This window comes from Anomaloglossus baeobatrachus, chromosome 4 (assembly GCF_048569485.1).
Source record: "Anomaloglossus baeobatrachus isolate aAnoBae1 chromosome 4, aAnoBae1.hap1, whole genome shotgun sequence".
Lineage (NCBI taxonomy): Eukaryota > Metazoa > Chordata > Amphibia > Anura > Aromobatidae > Anomaloglossus > Anomaloglossus baeobatrachus.
This window is the reverse complement of record NC_134356.1, coordinates 45,383,592-45,408,017: the sequence shown is the minus strand read 5'-3', so window position 1 is coordinate 45,408,017 and position 24,426 is coordinate 45,383,592. Positions and strand designations below refer to the sequence as shown.

General features: G+C 44.3%; 1 protein-coding gene across 1 annotated transcript in view; it reads right to left on the bottom strand.

Annotated features, from left to right (window-relative positions):
- EBF1 (EBF transcription factor 1) overlaps positions 1 to 24,426 on the bottom strand; it is a 610,041-nt gene that overhangs the window by 165,321 nt on the left and 420,294 nt on the right. The window lies entirely within an intron of this gene.

The window sequence follows — 24,426 nt, the reverse complement described above, 5'->3', positions numbered from 1 at the left end:
GATGAGTCCAAATTTGAGATCTTTGGATCCAACCACCGCGTCTTTGTAGAAAAGGTGAACGGATGGACTCTACATGGCTGGTTCCCACCGTGAAGCATGGAGGAGGAGGTGTGATGGTGTGGGCGTGCTTTGCTGGTGACACTGTTGGGGATTTATTCAAAATTGAAGGCATACAGAACCAGCATGGCTACCACAGCATCTTGCAGCGGCTGCTATTCCATCCGGTTTGCGTTTAGTTGGACCATCATTTATTTTTAAACAGGACAATGACCCCAAACACACCTCCAGGCTGTGTAAGGGCTATCTGACTAAGAAGGAGAGTGATGTGGTGATACGCCAGATGACCTAGCCTCCACAGTCACCAGACCTGAACCCAACCGAGATGGTTTGGGGTGAGCTGGACCGCAGAGTGAAGGCAAAAGGGCCAACAAGTGCTAAGCATCTCTGGGAACTCCTTCAAGACTGTTGGAAGACCATTTCCGGTGACTACCTCTTGAAGCTCATCAAGAGAATGCCAAGAGTGTGCAAAGCAGTAATGAAAGCAAAAGGTGGCTACTTTGAAGAACCTAGAATATAAGACATATTTTCACTTGTTTCACACTTTTTTAAGTATTTCATTCCACATGTGTTAATTCATAGTTTTGATGACTTCAATGTGAATCTTCAATTTTCAGAGTCATGAAAATAAAGAAAACTCTTTGAATGAAGTGTGTCCAAACGTTTGGTCTGTACTGTAAATATATAGTGACCCCTCACTCCACACGAAGAGCAGAGATGCAAATACACATTGAATCTGGAGCATTGAGGGGAGGCAATGTAGTACTCCATGAATGGGGGGAGCTACATCCGTCCTGTGTTCAAGCTTTTTATAAACCGTGGTTGTGAGTAACACTTGATGAATATGGACGACAAGTAAGCAAAGTTCAGGTCTCTAACAGTCACACAACATTGAAGTCACGATGGCTAAAGATTTACCATTTTTTTTATAATTTCTAGATGGCATTTTTATTTTTATTATTATTATTATTATTATTATTATTATTATTATTATTATTATTTTCATATATATATATATATATATATATATAATATATATTAATAATACTACTATTTTTATATAAATATATAAATATATATATATATATATATATGAAAATAATAATAATAATAATAATAATAATAATAATAAAAATAAAAATGCCATCTAGAAATTATAAAAAAAATGGTAAATCTTTAGCCATCGTGACTTCAATGTTGTGTGACTGTTAGAGACCTGAACTTTGCTTACTTGTCGTCCATATTCATCAAGTGTTACTCACAACCACGGTTTATAAAAAGCTTGAACACAGGACGGATGTAGCTCCCCCCATTCATGGAGTACTACATTGCCTCCCCTCAATGCTCCAGATTCAATGTGTATTTGCATCTCTGCTCTTCGTGTGGAGTGAGGGGTCACTGCCTTGCGAGAAATGTGACAGGCCCACTACTTTATTATCACATTAGCACAGGGAAGAAGCCACATAATTAACAGAACTTATCTTCATTTACTTGCTGAAAGCTGTAATATTCAATCATGCGCTACTGCCTAATTGCTTTGTCTCCCTTTAACCGTTTTTTTTGCAACACGAGATACGAGGCCTGGGCAGTGTTGCGCTCCGACGACAGTTCCTTGCAAGACTACTTCACAATAATATAGGATTAACATAGAAATTCATGTATCTTACACCATTCCATGACTGGCAAGTGTATCAGGATGAAATAAATCTGATATCATTCACACCTAAGAGCACCAAAATGCTCGAGTGCTCGGTACGCGAATCGAGCAGGTCAAATGCTCGAACGGGCTCGATTCGAGTAACGAGTATAATGGAAGTCAGTGGGATACTCAAGCATTTTTTCCGGAAAACCCTAACAGAAGGGTTGGGGGGGGCACGAAAATCTCTAAAATGGATGGAAACAGCATGGGGATGACGCCTGGACACATCTCTGACTCCCAGCTTGCTGCTGGGACTGCTGGGAACATTGGTGTCAAAGTATTGCACCACATTTACGGACTGAAAATTAAAACATAAAAAAACAAAGATAACATGGATTTTACACATTTTTTTTTAGGATACCTTCTCTCCAATATAGTGAAAAGAGAATAACAAAAAATGTCTCCTTCACCCCTTAATAGCCGGGTCATCTCTGACCATATTTCCCCACCGCCTATGACTACAGTAGATGACATAGTAGAGGGGGACGTAAAACTACACATGACGGTAGTCACCAGTAAGTGTAAATTTAACATTTTACAACCTTATCTGGGTATGTGGTGTAGACATGATAGACCCATCCTGTTTAATTTATAGAGGAGTGATTCTGAAACTCACAAAGTCTATGCGGACAATGCAAGAACCGCTAAAAATTAGAAGGAAGAGGGACTCCAATACACGTTATGTTAAAAGTTTTAGGTAGTGAGACAGATACAGTCATAAAATCAATGCACTAAGTTCAACAGCTGATACAAATGAGAAGGAGAAACTGCGGTACTCCCTGGAAGACATGTAAAGGAAGACCTCAAAAAACTTTTTCCTCATTTTTAAGGAGTTGGACTCCTAGACTGGTAAAGCCTATGCATTAAGTGCAAGTGCAAGGGCTGAAAAAAATGTACTCCTACTGTCATTCAGTGGGGTTGAGAAGTCTGAGCCAATTCAGGCTTTGTTCATTTTGATAAGCATTTTCAGTTAACAGGTAGCACTAAACACCTACTCTGACAAAATACTAGAAGCAGGGCAGACCAGAACCTTCCGTTTCAGCATCCATCACAAACGACCTGCCAGTCATGTAACAAAGCTCAGCTGTTGTGCCCCGTTATTTACCCTTTTTAATCTTTTCCAGGATTAACCTAAACTTATATTTGTTGTATATTAACATTTTTAATTCCAAATTGACTTGACTATACACTGATGAGCATAAGGGTAACAATGTTTTGAACTTTTGACGTTCAGTCTCCATATTTTACCATCCACTACAGCTTTGAACATGAGATGACCTTCATTTTATAGACAATCATCTTGGCTATCTCCTACATAAATTTGTTATGCAGATTCTTGTCATGCCACTGCATTGTTAGGCTATGTGCACACGGTGCGTTTTTCGCGGCGTTTTTGCGCGTTTTTCGGGTGCGTTTTTGGCCTCAAAACTGCATGACTTTGCTTCCCCAGCAAAGTCTATGAGTTTTCATTTTTGCTGTCCCCACACAGCGTTTTTTTTTCAGCTGCGTTTTTGTGGTGACCACAAAAACGCAGCATGTCAATTATTCCCGCGTTTTTCACTGCGCTTTTCATCCATTGAGTTCAATGGGATGTTGAAAGACGCAATGAGAAACGCAAATAGCTGCGTTTTGGTGCGTTTCTAAGACCAAAAACGCAGCTATAAGCGCAGGAGGTGGGTAGTAAAGTGACGTGTACAGGAAGAGGATTCCTTCTGTCAGTATAGACAGAAGCGTGAATCCTCCCGGTACCGTCACCGCCGCGTCCACCTCCCGTCCTGTGCATGTATGCTGCCGTGCGGCGCCATGTACAGGCAGGAGGTGGAAGCGGCTGCGAAAACAAAAGTTAACAGTAGAATAAAAAAAAAAAGTTATACTCACCTGTCTGCAGCCTCGCGGTGCCATGCCCGCTCCCAGCTCCTGTCACGGTATCGCCGCTCCCGCTCCGGCTGTGTGCAGTCTCCCCGGGGCAGGACCTTGCTTGCAGGACCTGGCGATGGATCACCTGATGCAGTCACCTGACGCATCAGCTGATCGAGTCTCGGGCTGACGCGGGCGCCCGGCCGGTATCAGCGGATGCGTCAGGAGACTTCATCCCTGATTACCGGCAGCTGCTGCAGCGATCGGACAGGATCAGACTCCCGCCCCATCGCTCCGGGAGCTGCCGGTAATTCAGCACATAAGTGAGTATTATTTTTTTTTTTTCTACTGATGCATCAGCTGATTGTATAACCGGCTTTTATACAATCAGCTGCTGTGTCATGTGATTCACATCCTTTAACCTAACACATCATCTGATCGCTTTGCCTTCCAGCAAACCGATCAGATGATATTGGATCCTGATTGGACGGCGCGGGACCCTGACCCAGGATTACTGCGGAGGGGGGTTTATTTCAATAAAGATGGAGTCACTAATTGTGTTGTGTTTTCTTTCTAATAAAAATATTTTTCTGTGTTGTGTTTTTTTTTTATCTTTACTAGAAATTCATGGTGGCCATGTCTAATATTGGCGTGACACCATGAATTTCGGGCTTAGGGCTAGCTGATAATATACAGCTAGCCCTAACTCCATTATTACCTGGCTAGCCACCCGGCATCAGGGCAGCCGGAAGAGTTGGATACAGCGCCAGAAGATGGCGCTTCTATGAAAGCGCCATTTTCTGGGGTGGCTGCGGGACTGCAATTCACAGCGGGGGTGCCCAGAAAGCATGGGCACCCTGCACTGTGGATTCCAATCCCCAGCTGCCTAGTTGTACCCGGCTGGACTCAAAAATGGGGCGAAGCCTACGTCATTTTTTTTTTTAAATTATTTCATGAAATTCATGAAATAATTTAAAAAAAAAGGGCTTCCCTATATTTTTGGTTCCCAGCCGGGTACAAATAGGCAGCTGGGGGTTGGGGGCAGCCCGTACCTGCCTGCTGTACCCGGCTAGCATACAAAAATATGGCGAAGCCCACGTCATTTTTTTTTTTTGGGGGGGCAAAGAAATCCTGCATACAGTCCTGGAAGGAGGATGCTGAGCCTTGTAGTTCGACAGCTGCTGTCTGCTGTCCTGCATACACTATTGGATCGAGGATGCTGAGCCTTGTAGTTCTGCAGCTGTCTGCTCTTCTGCATACACTAGTGGAGAATGAAGAACACATTGAAGAAGGAAATGACATCAGACCTTTTTTTTTTTGTTCACTGATAAAAAACGCATAAGGACGCAGTGAGCAAAAACGCAGCAAAACGCAGCAAAAAAACGCACCAAATCGCGGCAAAACGCGTGCGTTTTTTGCCGCGTTTTTTCGACGCAGGTGCGTTTTTGTGCGTTTTTAGCGGCCAAAAACGCACAAAAACGCAGCGTCAAAAAAACGCAGCGTGTGCACATAGCCTTACTGTTTTGTTTGTAAAAATCTACATTTTTATTATTTTGTTAATATTTTCACCCCTCCTGAATCCTTCTGGACATGTTCTCCATCAGATTCAAGCATGTCTTAACCAAAGTCTGATCCCACGTCTCTTCTCCACATTCCCAATGTTGGTATATATTGGTCGCTCATTTGGGGATGTATACAGCTTTTTCTTCAGCTCTACCCACAAGTGTTGGATTAGGTTGAGGTCTGGGGACTGTGGAGGCCAATCCAGCACCTCTACTTTATTGTCACTGAACCATTTTTTTGCTTCGGGTCGTTGTCCTCCTGGTACACTATGTCGTCCTTTTCCTACCCATAGTACTCAAGCATCCAAAGTAATTTGTCTTGTAGGATAGTCACATACAGCTCAACATTGAGACCACCATCGATCGTGGTCAAGTATCCAACACCTTTGGCTGTAGAACATCCCAATATCATCAGGCTTCCTCCACCGAACTTGATAGTTCCTTCAATTTCTGGATTCGTTAGCTCCTTCTTTGCTAGTGTAGATATAGGGCTCCTTATATTTGTCTAAGACCAAAGCACAAATCTTCTATAAAGCTAACAAGACCCTCTCGTCTAGAAGATGGCGGTCTAGGGGGGAGGTAGGGGGTTGGCTTGGGAGCGTGTGATTCACAGTCTAGAAACACTTTCACATGTAATCTCACCGTTAAATTATTCATGTCCCTATAAATTGTTGGGCTTGTGGGTCTGGCTACTGTTTTATCCTCTATTATTTAGTAGAACAAATCAACTCAACGGTTGAGTTATCACCAATTATTATCACTTCCCCCCCCCAAAAAAAAAATGACTGCCTGTATTTTCCAGACAGACCACTTACAATCACATATTAATATTAGATTATGTCTCTTGGCAGAGCAATAACTCTAAGGGATCGTTAAATCCATTCACATCAGTGCCAACTAGTATCGGCATAAAATGGCAAAAGGCTTCTAGGGGTATAATTATTATTAGTCACTGACTGGTTGATAAATTTCTGAGGATTTAAAAAAATACAAACAAAACCTGGCTATTTCTTTTCAGAAAGAGCGCCCACCCTGACTATGGGTTGTGTCTGGTATTGCAGCTCAGCTCCAAAATGAACAGGTTTGAGCTGCAATGCCACACACAACCTGAGAACCGGAGTGGCGCTATTTTTAAAACAAGGTAGCTATTTTTTCTAAAAGTGAGCAATCCTTTTAATGGAGTTGACTATGTACCTTGTTATTTAAGGAGTATATTGACACACTAGGTACGTGGAAGAAGCAAGTGTACGGCAAAAGGGAAGGGACACCATGTGTCTAGGGAGAGGGAAAGATGGTGACCCCTCACCAAACCTACTGCTGGTCCCTGGGGTCCCTCACCACTCTAGATAAGTTTGCACCTATGCGCTGAGCCGGATACCTGAGCCTAGGTATCCCTAGTGCTCGACCCTAAATAGGGAACGAGTGGGATGAGGTCTTCGTCAACCCCACTAAACGCTAAAGGAAGACACAAGGAGGAAAATGCATGAACTACTTATCCACAGATGAGTCAGGTAGAAGTTCAGCAAAGATACCACAGAGGAGTACAAGCCACCTACTTGCAACCTTGGCTCGAAGGAACTGAAAATATCACCAGCACCACTCCAGGAAGGAAGGGGTATTTAAACACCATGAGAATAGTGACAATCAACAGCCGATTTGAAATCGAGCTTCTGCTGGGTCAAAAAGGGAGAGAGATGAATCCAGCAGGAAAGCTACCTATACCAATGACTACTGACAGCAGGAACAATGGAAAGTCAGGGAGCATTCTGCGCAGCCAAACACTGTGACCTTCTATGGCCAGAGACCACATGACTGTCTGTCACATGTGACACACATGTGACAGATAGAAATCGGATATAACACTGAGTATATATCTTAATTTCAAGTGAGGTTAAAGGGATTGTCCATATTTAGGAAAGTGGGACCCCAAATGCTGTAAAATAGCTAAAAAAACAACAACTTGGCAGGTATTCACCCTCCTTATAACATTGCTCCGGTCCTGGTAGTGTGGCTGCAGCCATCATGTCCTGTCAACAGTACTCTAGCTAATCAGTGCCAAGCCTGACATCATGCGCCATTAATCTCACTGATTGGTTAGACTAGTGGTGAAGAAGTGACATCATGGCTGCAGCCAAAACTCTAAGATTGGAGCAGCAGCGGGGAGGCGGTGCTGGATACAGGGAAGGGGAACACCTATTTAGTTTGTAATTTTAGTCATGTCACAGAGTTTGTGGCCCACTTTCCACTTCAAGGGAGTTGCCACTTTATCCTTTTTTAACAATTTTGTGAACATGAGTTGTTATTGATACATATCTATTACAAGTTCCCCTCCTGTACTTCTTAGTGTCGTCTTTTGCACAGAAAATGTCAACAGTTGTCTCTAGATCAGCAGAGAACTCTGAAGAAATCTGATTGAAAGTGTTTGAATTCCCTATAGCACCTCCGGAGGAGAAAAGAAGAATTACACAGGTCAAGTCCTCCAATGTGACAGATACTAAACAGTTGTCTCTTGATCCGCGGAGAATTTTGAAGAAATTGGATAGAAAGTGTTTGATTTCCCTACAGCACCTCCGGAGGAGAAAAGAAGAATTACACAGGTCATGTCCTCCAATGTGACAGATGCTAAATAGTTGTCTCTTGATCCGCGGAGATCTTTGAAGAAACCGGATAGAAACTGTTTTCTTTCCCCACAGCACTTCTGGAGGAGAAAAGACGTATTACACAGGTCAAGTCCTCCAGTGTTTCAGATGCTAAACAGTTATCTCTTTATCAGTGGAGAACTTTGAAAAAATCTGATAGAAACTGTTTTCTTTCCCCACAGCACTTCCACATGAGAAAGGAAGAATTACACAGGTCAAGTCCTCCAATGTGAGAGATGCTAAATAGTTGTCTCTTGATCAGTGGAGAACTTTGAAAAAATCTGATAGAAATTGTTTGATTTCCCTATAGCACCTCCGGAGGAGAAAAGAAGAATTACACAGGTCAAGTCCTCCAATATGACAGATGCTAAATAGTGGGGAGAACTTTGAAAAAATCGGAGACAAAGTGTTTGATTTCCCTATAGCACCTCTGGAGGAGAGATGAAGAATTACACAGGTCAAGTCCTCCAATGTGACGAATGCTAAATAGTTGTCTCTTGATTAGTGGAGAACTTTGAAAAAATCTGACAGAAAGTGTTTGATTTCCCTATAGCACCTCTGGAGGAGAGATGAAGAATTACACAGGTCAAGTCCTCCAATGTGACAGATGCTAAACAGTTGTCTCTTGATCAGTGGAGAACTTTGAAAAAATCTGATAGAAAGTGTTTGATTTCCCCACAGCACCTCCGGAGGAGAAAGGAAGAATTACACAGGTCAAGTCCTCCAATGTGACAGATGCAAAATAGTGCGGAGAACTTTGAAAAAATCTAACAGAAAGTGTTTGATTTCCCTACAGCACCCCCAGAGGAGAAATGAAGAATTACACAGGTCAAGTCCTCCAATGTGAGAGATGCTCTTTTTTGCCACTCTTTGGTCTGGGTAATAGTAAAGGGTCCTAATTTTTGGACTTCTCTTTAGTAACACACTTTTTCTTTACATTTTTAGAAGTGGTTTTATGTTTATGAGTGAAGATTTCAATGATGTGATCACAATCCACTGATAATTATGGTTTCTAGAGGCGGCTGACCTTCATAGAGCTGAAAATGTTAATAGCCATATATACGTATATATATAAAAAAAGAACGTAAAAAGAAGCGATAAACATAACATTATAACACCTCTCGAAAAAATGTTGACACCTCTGAAATAAATAATCTCACCCTTCCACCATGGCTACAAGTATAATGAATTCCGGTGTGAGAAATATATGGACTGAATCCACTGGTGCTAATATAAATGTTTGCAATAAATCAAAATGAGCAATAATCCAGTCTTCCCAATGAGAGTGTCTCATTCCCGGCTCGGAGTGTCAGACTTCGTCTGACTCTCTGTCTCCTTCTTGTATTAATGGTTACTTGGCAGCCATGTCACATTCTCCTGCCGCTGGGAGGCTGACAGAGCCGATCAGGTGCTGTCCAAACATTTATTAAAACATTTGAAATGATGAATCTATCCAATTACTGCTATTAATGCGGCTAATGCTGAGTAACGAGGGGAGAGACGGCAGCATGCGTTCCCCGTCATTCATTAACCTGCACTTGTCAACAGCTCACAGCCCCAAACCTAATCACCCGCGCTGGCCCCGCTCGCACACGCGTCACTTTTAATAAGTTGCTATACCGCCAATAAATTAATGGGAACTCATCTTCAGGGTGTCGGGGGGGGGGGGGGAGAAAACGCTGGGGAGACACTAAGATGTCTACAAGAGCCATTCCATGTCTACGCATTGAGAGGCCAAAATTACGCTGGGGTCCCAAACCGCATTAATCCCCTTCTCCGTTCCTAAAATGCTATTTATTTCCATGCATACTTCATATAAATCAGATCTGACCCCACACGGGACAACGATGTGTCCGATTAAATCAGGATTATATACTATAATGATGCAAAACTAGAAAGGGTGCAAAGGTCATGGTGTTTGCCTAAAAGTCCCTCTGCATAGGGATATAGCTCCATGAAGGAGGAAGAGAAAACATATATCCTGCTGGGGAAGAAGAGAGCGCAGTGGAGATAGCAGCGCGGTATGTGAGCAAATGGCATAGACTTCCAGAAAGAGAAGTATGATATGCCATGGACTTCCATAGCCACAACCCGAATGTGCCCCCATCCATCCATTCTACAGTCCCCACCCTGGATGTGCCCCCAGCTTTCCTACAGTCCTCACCGTGGATGTGCCCCCATCCATCCTTCCTACATCACGGACCCTGCATGTGCCCCCATCCATCCTTCCTACAGTCCCACCCTGGATGTGCCCCTCTCCATCCTTCCTACAGTCCCCACCCTGGATGTACCTTCATCCATCCTTCCTACATCCCCCACCCTGGATGTGCCCCCATCCATCCTTCCTACAGTCCCCACCCTGTATCTAGGGTGGTGTGGGAACCCAGGGACCAGCACTAGGGATACCTAGGGTCAGGTGTCCAGCTTGGCACATAGGTGCGGAACCTATCTAGGGTGGTGAGGGAACCCAGGGACCAGCAGTAGGGATACCTAGTGTCAGGTATCTTGCTCAGCGCATAGGTGCGTAACTTATCTAGGGTGGTGAGGGAACCCAGGGACCAGCAGTAGGGATACCTGGGGTCAGGTATCCGGCTTGGCACATAGGTGTGGAACCTATCTAGGGTGGTGAGGGACCCCAGGGACCTGCAGTAGGGATACCTAGGGTCAGGTATCCGGCTTGGTGCATAGGTGCAGAACCTATCTAGGGTAGTGAAGGACCCCAGGGACCAGTAGTAGGGATACCTAGGGTCAGGTGTCCAGCTTGGCACATAGGTGTGGAACCTATCTAGGGTGGTGAGGGAACACAGGGACCTGCAGTAGGGATACCTAGGGTCAGGTATCCGGCTTGGTGCATAGGTGCGGAACCTACCTAGGGTAGTGCGGGACCCCAGGGACCAGTAGTAAGTTTGGTCAGGGGTCACCATCTTCCCCTTCCCTAGATACAGGGCTTCCCTTCCCTTTCGCCGTACTTAGAGTGACATTTATGGCATATCCTATGATATATTTCTGCCACGTGGGAAGGTATTAATATTACAAATGCTAAGTGTAAGCCTTGTTACCGATTCTGCATTGGAAATTCAGAAATTTCAAAAAAATACCCAAAATTTCCATTGACATTTTTTAGCGCAAAATCATTCTCCGCCTCCAATACAAGAAATCCTCCTCCGCGCTTTGCCTCTTTCACCATATAATAAAAAATCTGCGTAGTGGCCGATGTAGGGTAAACCGCTCCGAGTCTGAGATCACGCGCGGAATTTTTCCGGATTAAGTATGGGGGGAGGGGTTTTTGCCTCTGTTTTATTATTATTATTATTATTATTATTATTATTATTATTATTTTCTCCCTTCGGAGAACAATAATTCCCGAATCAACAACTAAATTATTTCAGCCACATCTTGATTCCGGTAAAGCCCGACAGGAGTTACGCCGCTTAACAGCATCTCGACAATTAGCATATTATAAGTACAAATAAAATGATAAAGAGGGGAGGGGAATCAAGGGGCCGCCGCTGACTACCTCCAGTAATATAATTCCACTACTTAATGCAAAGTACGAGGCATTATCGGGCTCACAATCCTCTTGCTTGGTGTTATCTTCCCTATCAGTAAATGAGACTCACAGTACACTGCAAGCCATAAATAATTCAGGGCTTGAGATGGCAATTATAGCAGCATGCACAACCACCATGAATATTTTATGAAGGCTAAAACAGCTCTCGGAATGAATCACAGATAGATGAACACACAGTACACACACTGAAGGTACACAGGATTCACACTGACAATGGACACACGAACGTTTCATGGGGGGGGGCATTAAAAAGAAAAGAGACAGACGATCTGTCCAGCAATAAATGGCGTACAATGCCTATATTGCGATGGGCGATAAAAAATAATAATAAAAAAAATAATAAAAAAAATATATATATAAATGTTGTCCTTTAAATAAAGCGCCATCCGGTTGCACAGCTGTTGTAATATTTAACCGATGTAAAGATGCTGAGGTTCTCGGGTTTTATGGAGAGGAATATCCGTAATGACACCAGCTGTTTATTGGCAAAAAGAGCGCTTTATGGCCGCCTTTAAGAGAATGCGTTTTAACGTTAAGGATTGGCTGTATCATCAGGATGATGTCATCACAAGAATTGGCTACAATGATGACATCACAAGAATTGGCTACAATGATGTCATCACAAGAATTGGTTACAATGATGACATCACAAGAATTGGCTACAATGATGTCATCACAAGAATTGGCTACAATGATGACATCACAAGAATTGGCTATAATGAGGTCATCACAAGAATTGGCTACAATGATGTCATCACAAGAATTGGTTACAATGATGTCATCACAAGAATTGGCTACAATGATGACATCACAAGAATTGACTACAATGATGACATCACAGGAATTGGCTACAATGATGACATCACAAGAAATGGCTACAATGATGACATCACAAGAATTGGCTACAATGATGACATCACAAGAATTGGCTACAATGATGACATCAGAAGAATTGGCTACAATGATGACATCACAAGAATTGGCTACAATGATGTCATCACAAGAATTGGCTACAATGATGTCATCACAAGAATTGGCTACAATTATGACATCACAAGAATTGGATACAATGATGTCATCACAAGAATTGGCTACAATGACATCACAAGAATTGGCTACAATGATGTCATCACAAGAATTGGCTACAATGATGACATGACAAGAATTGGCTACAATGATGACATCACAAGAATTGGCTACAATGATGTCATCACAAGAATTGGCTACAATGATGACATCACAAGAATTGACTACAATGATGTCATCACAAGAATTGGCTACAATGATGTCATCACAAGAATTGGCTACAATGATGTCATCACAAGAATTGGCTACAATGATGACATGACAAGAATTGGCTACAATGATGACATCACAAGAATTGACTACAATGATGTCATCACAAGAATTAGCTACAATGATGTCATCACAAGAATTAGCTACAATGATGACATCCCAAGAATTGACAACAATGATGACATCACAAGAATTAGCTACAATGATGACATCCCAAGAATTGACTACAATGATGTCATCACAAGAATTGACTACAATGATGTCATCACAAGAATTGGCTACAATGATGTCATCACAAGAATTGGCTACAATGATGTCATCACAAGAATTGGCTACAATGATGTCATCACAAGAATTGACAACAATGATGACATCACAAGAATTGACTACAATGATGTCATCACAAGAATTGGCTACAATGATGTCATCACAAGAATTGGCTACAATGATGTCATCACAAGAATTGGCTACAATGATGACATGACAAGAATTGGCTACAATGATGTCATCACAAGAATTAGCTACAATGATGTCATCACAAGAATTAGCTACAATGATGACATCACAAGAATTGACAACAATGATGACATCACAAGAATTGACAACAATGATGACATCACAAGAATTGGTTACAATGATGACATCACAAGAATTAGCTACAATGATGTCATCACAAGAATTGGCTACAATGATGACATCACAAGAATTGGCTACAATGATGTCATCACAAGAATTGGCTACAATGATGTCATCACAAGAATTGGCTACAATGATGACATGACAAGAATTAGCTACAATGATGACATCACAAGAATTGGCTACAATGATGACATCACAAGAATTGGCTACAATGATGTCATCACAAGAATTGGCTACAATGATGTCATCACAAGAATTGGCTACAATGATGACATGACAAGAATTGGCTACAATGATGTCATCACAAGAATTAGCTACAATGATGTCATCACAAGAATTAGCTACAATGATGACATCACAAGAATTGACAACAATGATGACATCACAAGAATTGACAACAATGATGACATCACAAGAATTGGTTACAATGATGACATCACAAGAATTAGCTACAATGATGACATCACAAGAATTGACTACAATGATGTCATCACAAGAATTAGCTACAATGATGTCATCACAAGAATTAGCTACAATGATGACATCACAAGAATTGACAACAATGATGACATCACAAGAATTGACAACAATGATGACATCACAAGAATTGGTTACAATGATGACATCACAAGAATTAGCTACAATGATGACATCACAAGAATTGACTACAATGATGACATCACAAGAATTGACAACAATGATGACATCACAAGAATTGGCTACAATGATGACATGACAAGAATTGGCTACAATGATGTCATCACAAGAATTGGCTACAATGATGTCATCACAAGAATTGGCTACAATGATGACATGACAAGAATTGGCTACAATGATGACATCACAAGAATTGACAACAATGATGACATCACAAGAATTGACAACAATGATGACATCACAAGAATTGGCTACAATGATGACATCACAAGAATTGACAACAATGATGACATCACAAGAATTGACAACAATGATGACATCACAAGAATTGGTTACAATGATGACATCACAAGAATTAGCTACAATGATGACATCACAAGAATTGACTACAATGATGACATCACAAGAATTGTCTACAAGGATGACATCACAAGAATTGGCTACAATGATGACATCACAAGAATTAGCTACAATGATGACATCACAAGAATTGGTTACAATGATGACATCACAAGAATTGGGTGCACTGATGTCATCATGACATCACAAGAATTGGTTGCATTAATAGTACATCACAAGGATTGGCTGTATCATCGTGATGATGACATCACGATGATACAGCCAATCCTCAAGAATTGGCTGCACTGATATCTTGATGACATCACAAGGATCAGCCGTCATAACTAGTAATGAGTGAGCACTACCATGCTCGGGTGCTCGGTACTTGTAGCGAGCATTTTGACGCTCAGTTGGGCTTGATGAGACTATAATGGAAGTCAATGGGGAACTTGAGCATTTTTCTGGAAGATCTTGCCATTGACATCCATTGTACTTGGTACTCGAGTCGCACCCATCTGAGCATCCAACTACTCATTAAGAGTACCGAGCACCTGAGCATGGTAGTGCCCACTCATCACTAGTTACGAGTACCGAGCACCTGAGCATGGTAGTGCCCACTCATCACTAGTTACGAGTACCGAGCACCTGAGCATGGTAGTGCCCACTCATCACTAGTTACGAGTACCGAGCACCTGAGCATGGTAGAGCCCACTCATCACTAGTTACGAGTACTGAGCACCTGAGCATGGTAGAGCCCACTCATCACTAGTTACCAGTACTTAGCACCCAAGCATGGTAGTGCCCACTCATCACTAGTTACGAGTACCGAGCACCCGAGCATGGTAGTGCCCACTCATCACTAGTTACCAGTACTGAGCACCCGAGCATGGTAGTGCCCGCTCATCACTAGTTACGAGTACTGAGCACACGAGCATGGTAGTGCCCGCTCATCTCTAGTTACGAGTACTGAGCACCCGAGCATGGTAGTGCTCACTCATCACTAGTTACCAGTACTGAGCACACGAGCATGGTAGTGCCCGCTCATCTCTAGTTACGAGTACTGAGCACCCGAGCATGGTAGTGCCCGCTCATCACTAGTTACGAGTACTGAGCACACGAGCATGGTAGTGCCCGCTCATCACTAGTTACGAGTACTGAGCACCCGAGCATGGTAGTGCTCACTCATCACTAGTTACCAGTACTGAGCACCCGATCATGGTAGTGCCCGCTCATCACTAGTTACCAGTACTGAGCACCTGAGCATAGTAGTGCCCGCTCATCACTAGTTACCAGTACTGAGCACCTGAGCATGGTAGTGCCCGCTCATCTCTAGTTACCAGTACTGAGCACCCGAGCATGGTAGTGCCCGCTCATCTCTAGTTACCAGTACTGAGCACACGAGCATGGTAGTGCCCGCTCATCTCTAGTTACCAGTACTGAGCACCTGAGCATGGTAGTGCCCGCTCATCACTACTCATGATCTCTTGATGACGTCACATTGTGATATTGATGAAATCATCAGACTGTATCAGTAATATCATAAGGATATGTTTGGCTTTTTCGACACTTTGATGATAAGGAGTGATGGAAACAAAATTACCCTTATAAAAGTGTGTCACTTGGCTTCGTATGATTTATACTAACCCTCCAATCAGTGATGTGGGGCAGGTCGGGGTCATGCACACTGATTCATTCACAAAGCGGCAGCCAGCAATGCCTGCTTATATCTGAACGCCGCGTAAATCCTGAATGTGAGTGTAACCGTCCATTAAGAAAGGCTGCAATGTGCACAGTCAGCGTGTATCACAGAGGCCGTGTACTGACAGCCGTACTAATGTGCTCTTTACAGCTGTGTTGTCGTACCGGCTATGGCAGCGGATCTGTGAGGTTGGTATCTGGGCTTATCCATCTAATCTACGGAGGATGCACTGAGTTATGGTTGTACCTAGTTGCAGGTTGCTCAAGATGGTATAAGATTCAGATATATACTAAATTAAAGGTTTTAACATTGATATTTTATACAAGTGGGATCAGGGTGGGGTCCAATGCCACTAAGTACAATACCGACATATTGCAGTGTATTGTAAAATTACTGTTCTCTCATGCCCAGCCATGATAACACCATCGGTGCCCCATTTCCAACCTCTTAAATGCCGCAGCCATAACTGACTGCGGCATCTAAGGGGTTATACTGCTTATTTCTGATCATTGCAGTTAAATTTGGCTGTAAGCTGTATGACACAGATGGCACCTCTTCTGTATGTAGCAAACTCAGCATCTGAGCCCTCTTCCTATATACTTTGTGGGCCCGATTCAGTAGGTGTTGGCATAGGAATATGAGTTAAAGGGAATTTGTCAGCAGGTTTTTCCTATTTAATCTGATATAGGAGCTGAGAGCCTGTATCCAGGGATGTGTCACTTATTAGGCTTTAGTTTCAATACAATCAGTGGTTTATCAGCAGGAGATTATCACTGCCGGACCAGTCTTCACATGTACAACAGTCAGGCTAATCTGTGTAACAACGCCCCCACCACTGATTGGTAGCTGGCTGACAATGTACACAGGAAGCTGCCAATCAGGGATGTGGGCGAGGTTACACGCAGCCCAGAAGTCTTTGCTCTGCTACATCTATATCAGACAACACAGGGATTTTAGCAAAACTACACTAAGCAGCCCAGTAAGTGACAAATGCCTGAAATCAGGCTCACTTTCCCTATATCATGCTGCTCTTAGATAGCAAAAACCTGCTGACAGACTCCCTTTTAAAGTATGCTACTTAATTAAAGGAATAGTCAGTAAATCTCCGGGGCCCATCGATCATGAGTGAACTCTCCTGGAAATAACAATTTTGGGAGGCTTCTTTAGCTAATGTCACGGGTGTGTCACGTATGACAGACGGTGATGTGGTTTCTGGCCATAGAAGGTCACAGCGTTTGGCTGCGCAGAATGCTCCCTGACTTTCCATTGTTGCTGCTGTCAGTACACAATGGTATAGGTAGATTTCCTGCTGGATTCAGCTCTCTCCCTTTTGGACTCAGCAGGTGCTCGCCTTCCACCCAGCTGTTAATTATCAGTATTCCCTTGGTGTTTAAATCCCACTTCCTTCCTTGGACTGGTTCTGGTGATATTTTCAGTTCCTTCGAGCCGAGGTTGCAAGCAGGCGGCTTGTACTCCTCTGTGGTATCTTTGCTGAACTTCTACCTGAGTCATCTGTAGATAAGTAGTTCATGCTTTTTCCCCCTGTGTGTCCTTCTTGTGTCTTCTATAGTTATTTAGTGGGGTTGACAAAGAGCTCATCCCACCCGTTTCCTATTTAGGGCCCAGCACTAGGGATACCTAGGGTCAGGTATCTGTCTCAGCGCATAGGTGCAGAACCTATCTAGGGTGGTGAGGGACCCCAGGGACCAGCACTAGGTTCCATCAGGGGTCACCATCTTCCCTCTCCCTAGACACAGAGTTTTCTTTCCCTTTCGCCATGCGCTTGGTACTTCCCTGTACCTAGCGTGACACTATCTCAATATACTCCTTAAATATATTGTACTATTGTACATCACTGTACTTTTTTTTTGCACATTTGATGGCTGGAAATAAAGCGAAAAAAAACCGAAAAAATTCTACGAGTGCCGATCTTTCTTCTATGAATATTACATTGGACTGGTGCTGGTGATATTTTTAGTTCCTTCAAGCCCTGGTTGCAAGCAGGTGGCTTGTACTCTGTGATACTGTGGTATCATTGCTGAAAACTCTACTGAACTTCTTCTTGAGTCATCCAATGATAAGTAGTTCATGCATTTTCCCCTGTGTGTTCCCCTTGTGTTGTCTATAGTGTTTAGTGGAGTTGACGAAGAGCTCATCACATCCATTCTCTATTTAGGGCCCAGCATTAGGGATACCTAGGGACAGGTATCCTGCTCGACGCATAGGTGCGGAACCTACCTAGAGTGGTGAGGGACCCCAGGGACCAGCAGTAGGGACACATAGGGTCAGGTATCCGGCTCGGCGCATAGGTGCGGAACCTATCTAGGGTGGTGAAGGATCCCAGGGACCAGCAGTAGGGACACATAGGGTCAGGTATCCGGCTCGGCGCATAGGTGTGGAACCTATCTAGGGTGGTGAAGGACCCCAGGGACCAGCAGAAGGGTTACATAGGGTCAGGTATCCGGCTCAGCACATAGGTGCGGAACCTACCTAGAGTGGTGAGGGACCCCAGGGACCAGCAGTAGGGACACATAGGGTCAGGTATCCGGCTCGGCGCATAGGTGCGGAACCTATCTAGGGTGGTGAAGGACCCCAGGGACCAGCAATAGGGTTACATAGGGTCAGGTATCCGGCTCAGCACATAGGTGCGGAACCTATCTAGGGTGGTGAAGGACCCCAGGGACCAGCAGTAGGGACACATAGGGTTAGGTATCCGGCTCAGCGCATAGGTGTGGAACCTACCTAGGGTGGTGAGGAACCTCAGGGACCAGCAGTAGGGACACATAGGGTCAGGTATCCAGCTGAGCACATAGGTGTGAAACTTATCTAGGGTGGTGAGGGACCCCAGGGACCAGCAGTAGGGACACATAGGGTCAGGTATCCAGCTGAGCACATAGGTGCGGAACCTACCTAGGGTGGTGAGTGACCCCAGGGACCAGCAGTAGGGATACATATGTTCAGGTATACAGCTCGGGGCATATGGGCGGAACCTATCTAGGGCGTTGAGGGACCCCAGGGACCAGCAGTAGGTTCGGTCAGTGGTCACCATCTTTCCCTTCCCTACACACAGGGTTTCCCTTCCCTTTCGCCGTGTGCTTGGTACTTCCCCGTACCTAGCGTGACATCTAGGGAGACAAGAATTTGGTTGTGGGGTGGCAGGAATTGAGCTTGGTTGTGCGACAATTGGATATTCCTCCCAAAATTTGACAAAACGGATCATTTCATCATTTTGACCTTACATAGGACTGCAGATAAACCTCCTGCATTTTCTTAAAGGGATATTCCAATTTTATACATTTTTGCAAATCTACCACCTTTTGAGGATACATATGGCGTCCACCTCTGGGACCAGCAACTATCAGACATTTATGGTATACCCCTTTAATTATCATAGTGGACAAATATAGGGGGAAATGACGCAATCCTCTGTGCTATATGTGTATGTAATTCCTTCCTCGCCAGGCAATGCTTACAGTTGTAGTTCACCAACAGCTGCGCATTCTTCGGCCTCCGCGCTGTACGCAGCTACCAGCTCTGCATGTTCCCACGTCTTGAGTGAATTACTTGACACCGCCGCTAATGTCTGCTCAAATTACTCCCCAAAAAATGCAGCTGGGTTAATCGGTTATTTCTCGTATTTTGACATTTTCTGTTTACCTTTTGCAAATGCCATCAGCGGCACGGAGTGGTGTTTGAAAGCTAACACATGCGGCGCTCCAGCTCGCCAGAGACGCTTCTCCCTGACTTTCTTGCCGGCGCCCGCGCCAAGATCAACAGCGCAGGATTGATTTCACTTCTCGCGAATTGACAGCTTATTTATCTCAGGCTGAGAACTTTCTAAACCCTTTAGGCTTCCACAGAACTATCAGCAGAGATCCTCCGAAAAGGCGCACGGAATCCCTCATACACTCCACGGAATTTATCATAGACTCCACGGAATCCCTCATACACTCCACGGAATCCCTCATACACTCCACGGAATTTATCATAGACTCCACGGAATCCCTCATACACTCCACGGAATCCCTCATACACTCCACGGAATTTATCATAGACTCCACGGAATCCCTCATACACCCCACGGAATCCCTCATACACTCCATGGAATCCCTCATACACTCCACGGAATTTATCATAGACTCCACGGAATCCCTCATACATGCCACAGAATCTATCATACACTCCACGGAATCCCTCACACACTCCACGGAATTGATCATAGACTCCACGGAATCCCTCATACACTCCACAGAATCCCTCATACACCCCACGGAATCCCTCATACACTCCACGGAATCCCTCATACACTCCATGGAATCCCTCATACACTCCACGGAATCCCTCACACACCCCACGGAATCCATCATACATGACACAGAATCTATCATACACTCCACGGAATCCCTCACACACTCCACAGAATTGATCATAGACTCCACGGAATCTCTCATACACTCCACAGAATCCCTCATACACCCCACGGAATCCCTCATACACTCCACGGAATCCCTCATACACTCCACGGAATCCCTCATACACTCCACGGAATCCCTCATACACTCCACGGAATTTATCATAGACTCCACGGAATCCCTCATACACCCCACGGAATCCCTCATACACTCCACGGAATCCCTCACACACCCCACGGAATTTATCATAGACTCCACGGAATCCCTCATACACCCCACGAAATTTATCATAGACTCCACGGAATCCCTCATACACTCCACGGAATTTATCATAGACTCCACGGAATCCCTCATACACCCCACGGAATCCTTCATATACTCCACAGAATCCATCATACACGCCACGGAATCCCTAATACAACCAACGGAATCCCTCATACACTTCACGGAATCCCTCATACACTCCACGGAATCCCTCATACACTCCACGGAATCCCTCATACACTCCACGGAATCCCTCACACACCCCAAGGAATCCTTCATTTGCTCCACAGAATCCCTCATACACTCCACAGAATCCCTCATATACTCCACAGAATCCCTCATACACTCCACAGAATCCCTCATACACTCCACGGAATCCCTCATACACTCCACGGAATCCCTCCTACAACCCAAGGAATCCCTCATACACTCCACGGAATCCCTCATACACTCCAAGGAATCCCTCATACACTCCACGGAATCCTTCACACACTTCACGGAATCTATCATAGACTCCATGGAAACCTTCATATACTCCACGGAATCCTTCATACACTCCACGGAATCCTTCACACACTCCACAGAATCCTTCACACACTCCACAGAATCCTTCACACACTCCACGGAATCCTTCACACACTCCACGGAATCCTTCACACACTCCACGGAATCCTTCATACACCCCACGGAATCCTTCATACACTCCACAAAATCTATCATAGACTCCACGGAATCCCTCATACACTCCACGGAATCCCTCATGCACTCCACGGAATCCCTCATACACTCCACGGAATCCCCCATACACCCACAAAATCCTTCATAAACCCCACGAAAACCTTCATACACTCCACGGAATCCCTCATACACTCCACGGAATCCTTCATACACTCCACGGAATCTATCATAGACTCCACGGAATCCTTCATACACTCCTCAAAATCGTTCGTACACTCCACGGAATCCTTCATACACTCCACGGAATCCTTCATACACTCCACGGAATCCTTCATACACTCCACGGAATCCCTAATACACTTCATGGAATCCTTCATACACTCCACGGAATCCTTTACACACCTCACAGAATCCTTCATACACATACACTCCACTGAACCCTTCATACACTCCACGGAATCCCTCATATACCCCACGGAATCCCTCATACACCCCACGGAATCCTTCATACACTTCATGGAATCCTTCATACACTTCATGGAATCCTTCATACACTCCACGGAGTCCTTCAAACACCTCACAGAATCCTTCATACACATACACCCAACGGAATCCTTCATATACTCCACAAAATCCTTCATACACTCCACGGTATCCTTCATATACTCCACAAAATCCTTCATACACTCCACGGAATCCTTCATACACTACACGGAATCCCTCCTACACCCCACGGAATCCTTCATATACCCCACAGAATCCTTCACACACTCCACGCAATCCTTCATATACCCCACGGAATCCTTGAAACACTCCATGGAATCACTAATTTATCCCACGGAATCCCTCAAACACCCCACGGAATCCCTCGCACACCCCACGGAATCAGGAATCAGCCCAGAACTACACAGCAGGACCTGGTTAATGAGCTGAAGAGGGCTGGGACCACAGTCTCAAGGATTAAAGGTAGTAACACATTACACCGTCATGGATTAAAATCCTGCAGGGCACACAAGGTCCCCCTGCTCACGCCAGCTCATGTCGAGGCCCATTTGAAGTTCTCCAATGACCATCTGGATGATCCAGAGGAGGTATGGGAGAAAGTGATGTGGTCAGATGAGACCAAACTAGAACATTTTGGTATCAACTCCATTTGCTGTTTTTGGAGGAAGAAGAAGGATGAGTACAATACTAAGAACACCATCCCAACTGTAAAGGATGCGTGCGGAAACATCATACTTTGGTGGTGCTTTTCTGCAAAGGGGACAGGACAACTGCACCGTATTGAAGAGAGGATGGATGGGGTCATGTACGGTGAGATTTTGGCCAACAGCCTCCTTCAGTCAGTAAGAGCATTGAAGATGGGTCATGGCTGGGTCTTCCAGCATGACAATGACTCGAAACACACATCCTGGGCAACTAAGGAGTGTCTCCGTAAGAGGCATCTCAAGGTCCTGGAGTGGCCTATCCAGTCTCCAGACCTGAACCCAATAGAAAATCTTTGTAAGGAGCTGAAACTCAATGTTGCCCAGTGACATCCGTAACCTGAAAGATCTGGAGAAGATCTGCATGGAGGAGTCACCAAAATCCCTGCTGCAGTGTGTGCAAACCTGGTCAAGAACTACCGGAAACGTCCGACCTCTGTAACTGCAAACAAAGGTTTCTACCAAATATTAAGTTCTGTTTCTCTATGATATTAAATACTTATTTTCCCCACTGTATATGTGAGTTCAGGTCAAGAGACCGGATGTCCTCGGACCTAGGATGACTATTCACATGCCAAAAAGTTAGTCTAAATGGTATTGACTAGTGTTGAGCGGATCCGAACTGTAAAAATCCGGATCCGCGCGGTTTCAGTGTCCGATCCGGGTCCGACCCGGACGCGGGAATCCGGCTGCACGATCCGAATCCGGGATTTTTTTTCTTTCTCTCTCTCTCTCTCTCGTCCCGGATCCGCTCCCCATTCACATACATGGGTCCAGATTCCGGATCGGATCCGGACTTCTTTTACAACCCGCGACGGATCCGCCGGACCCGGATTATTAGTAGTCCGCTCAACTCTAGTATTGACTTGAATGGGAAGAATTCTTAAAAATTGGGACCCGTCATATCTTTCAGCTTGGGAGACATGGCATCATAAAGGGAAATATGATTGAACCCTATAAACAGATCACAACATTGACAATAAGGTCAGGTATTTACTAACCCGGTCTCCATTCACAAAACTGTCATCATGGCTTACCGAATCGGAAACATATTCTGAGAGCCCTGCACAGGTGGCGGTATTATTTATTCATGCGCGGGAATATAATGTCACAATACAGATGAATTGTAATACCTTGTTTGTGCGTGCTTATCATGCATTTAATGCGTGCTGCTGCCTCCCAGCGCGCTCCACTTGTATAGATATTCAGTATTTGTTGTCGTTCCAGTCCAGTTGTGTTAAGGATGTCGCCTGCAGCATCTAGTTATCAGCATTATTATTAGTTGTGAATCCTGACAGATAACATGTCACACTAAACCTACACTACAAATCACTTCTGCAGCTCTGACTCCAATTTGCATCTGTTTCCCACATCTGTATTTAATGAGGTTTTCCCACAGATCAGCCCCCTGTTCCCAGCCCATGTTGCCTATTTATCAGCTCTTGCAATGAGCCTTCATATCTCCATGTTTCCCTGCACTCGTTTCCTGTTTGGCTTCATATTGCCTCTCGTTCCCTGTTGCGCTCATTGATTACATTACAGTGACATGTAATTGTCACACCAGTGATTATTTTTTTCTATGTAGCTTGCATAAACTTGCTATCTTTGAAATCTGTTACATAATTGGATTATTATCCCCCCGGAAAAGCTGCGCATTTCTAGGAAATGGGAACGATAATTTAAAGGGGCTCTCCAGATATTGGCCTGTCATGAAGTACCAAGCGAACGGCGAAAGGGAAAGAGAGGACGATGACTCCTGACCAATCCTACCGCTGGTCCCTGGGGTCCCCCACCACCCTAGATAGGTCCCGCACCTATGCGCCGAGCCGGATACCTGACCCTAGGTATCCCT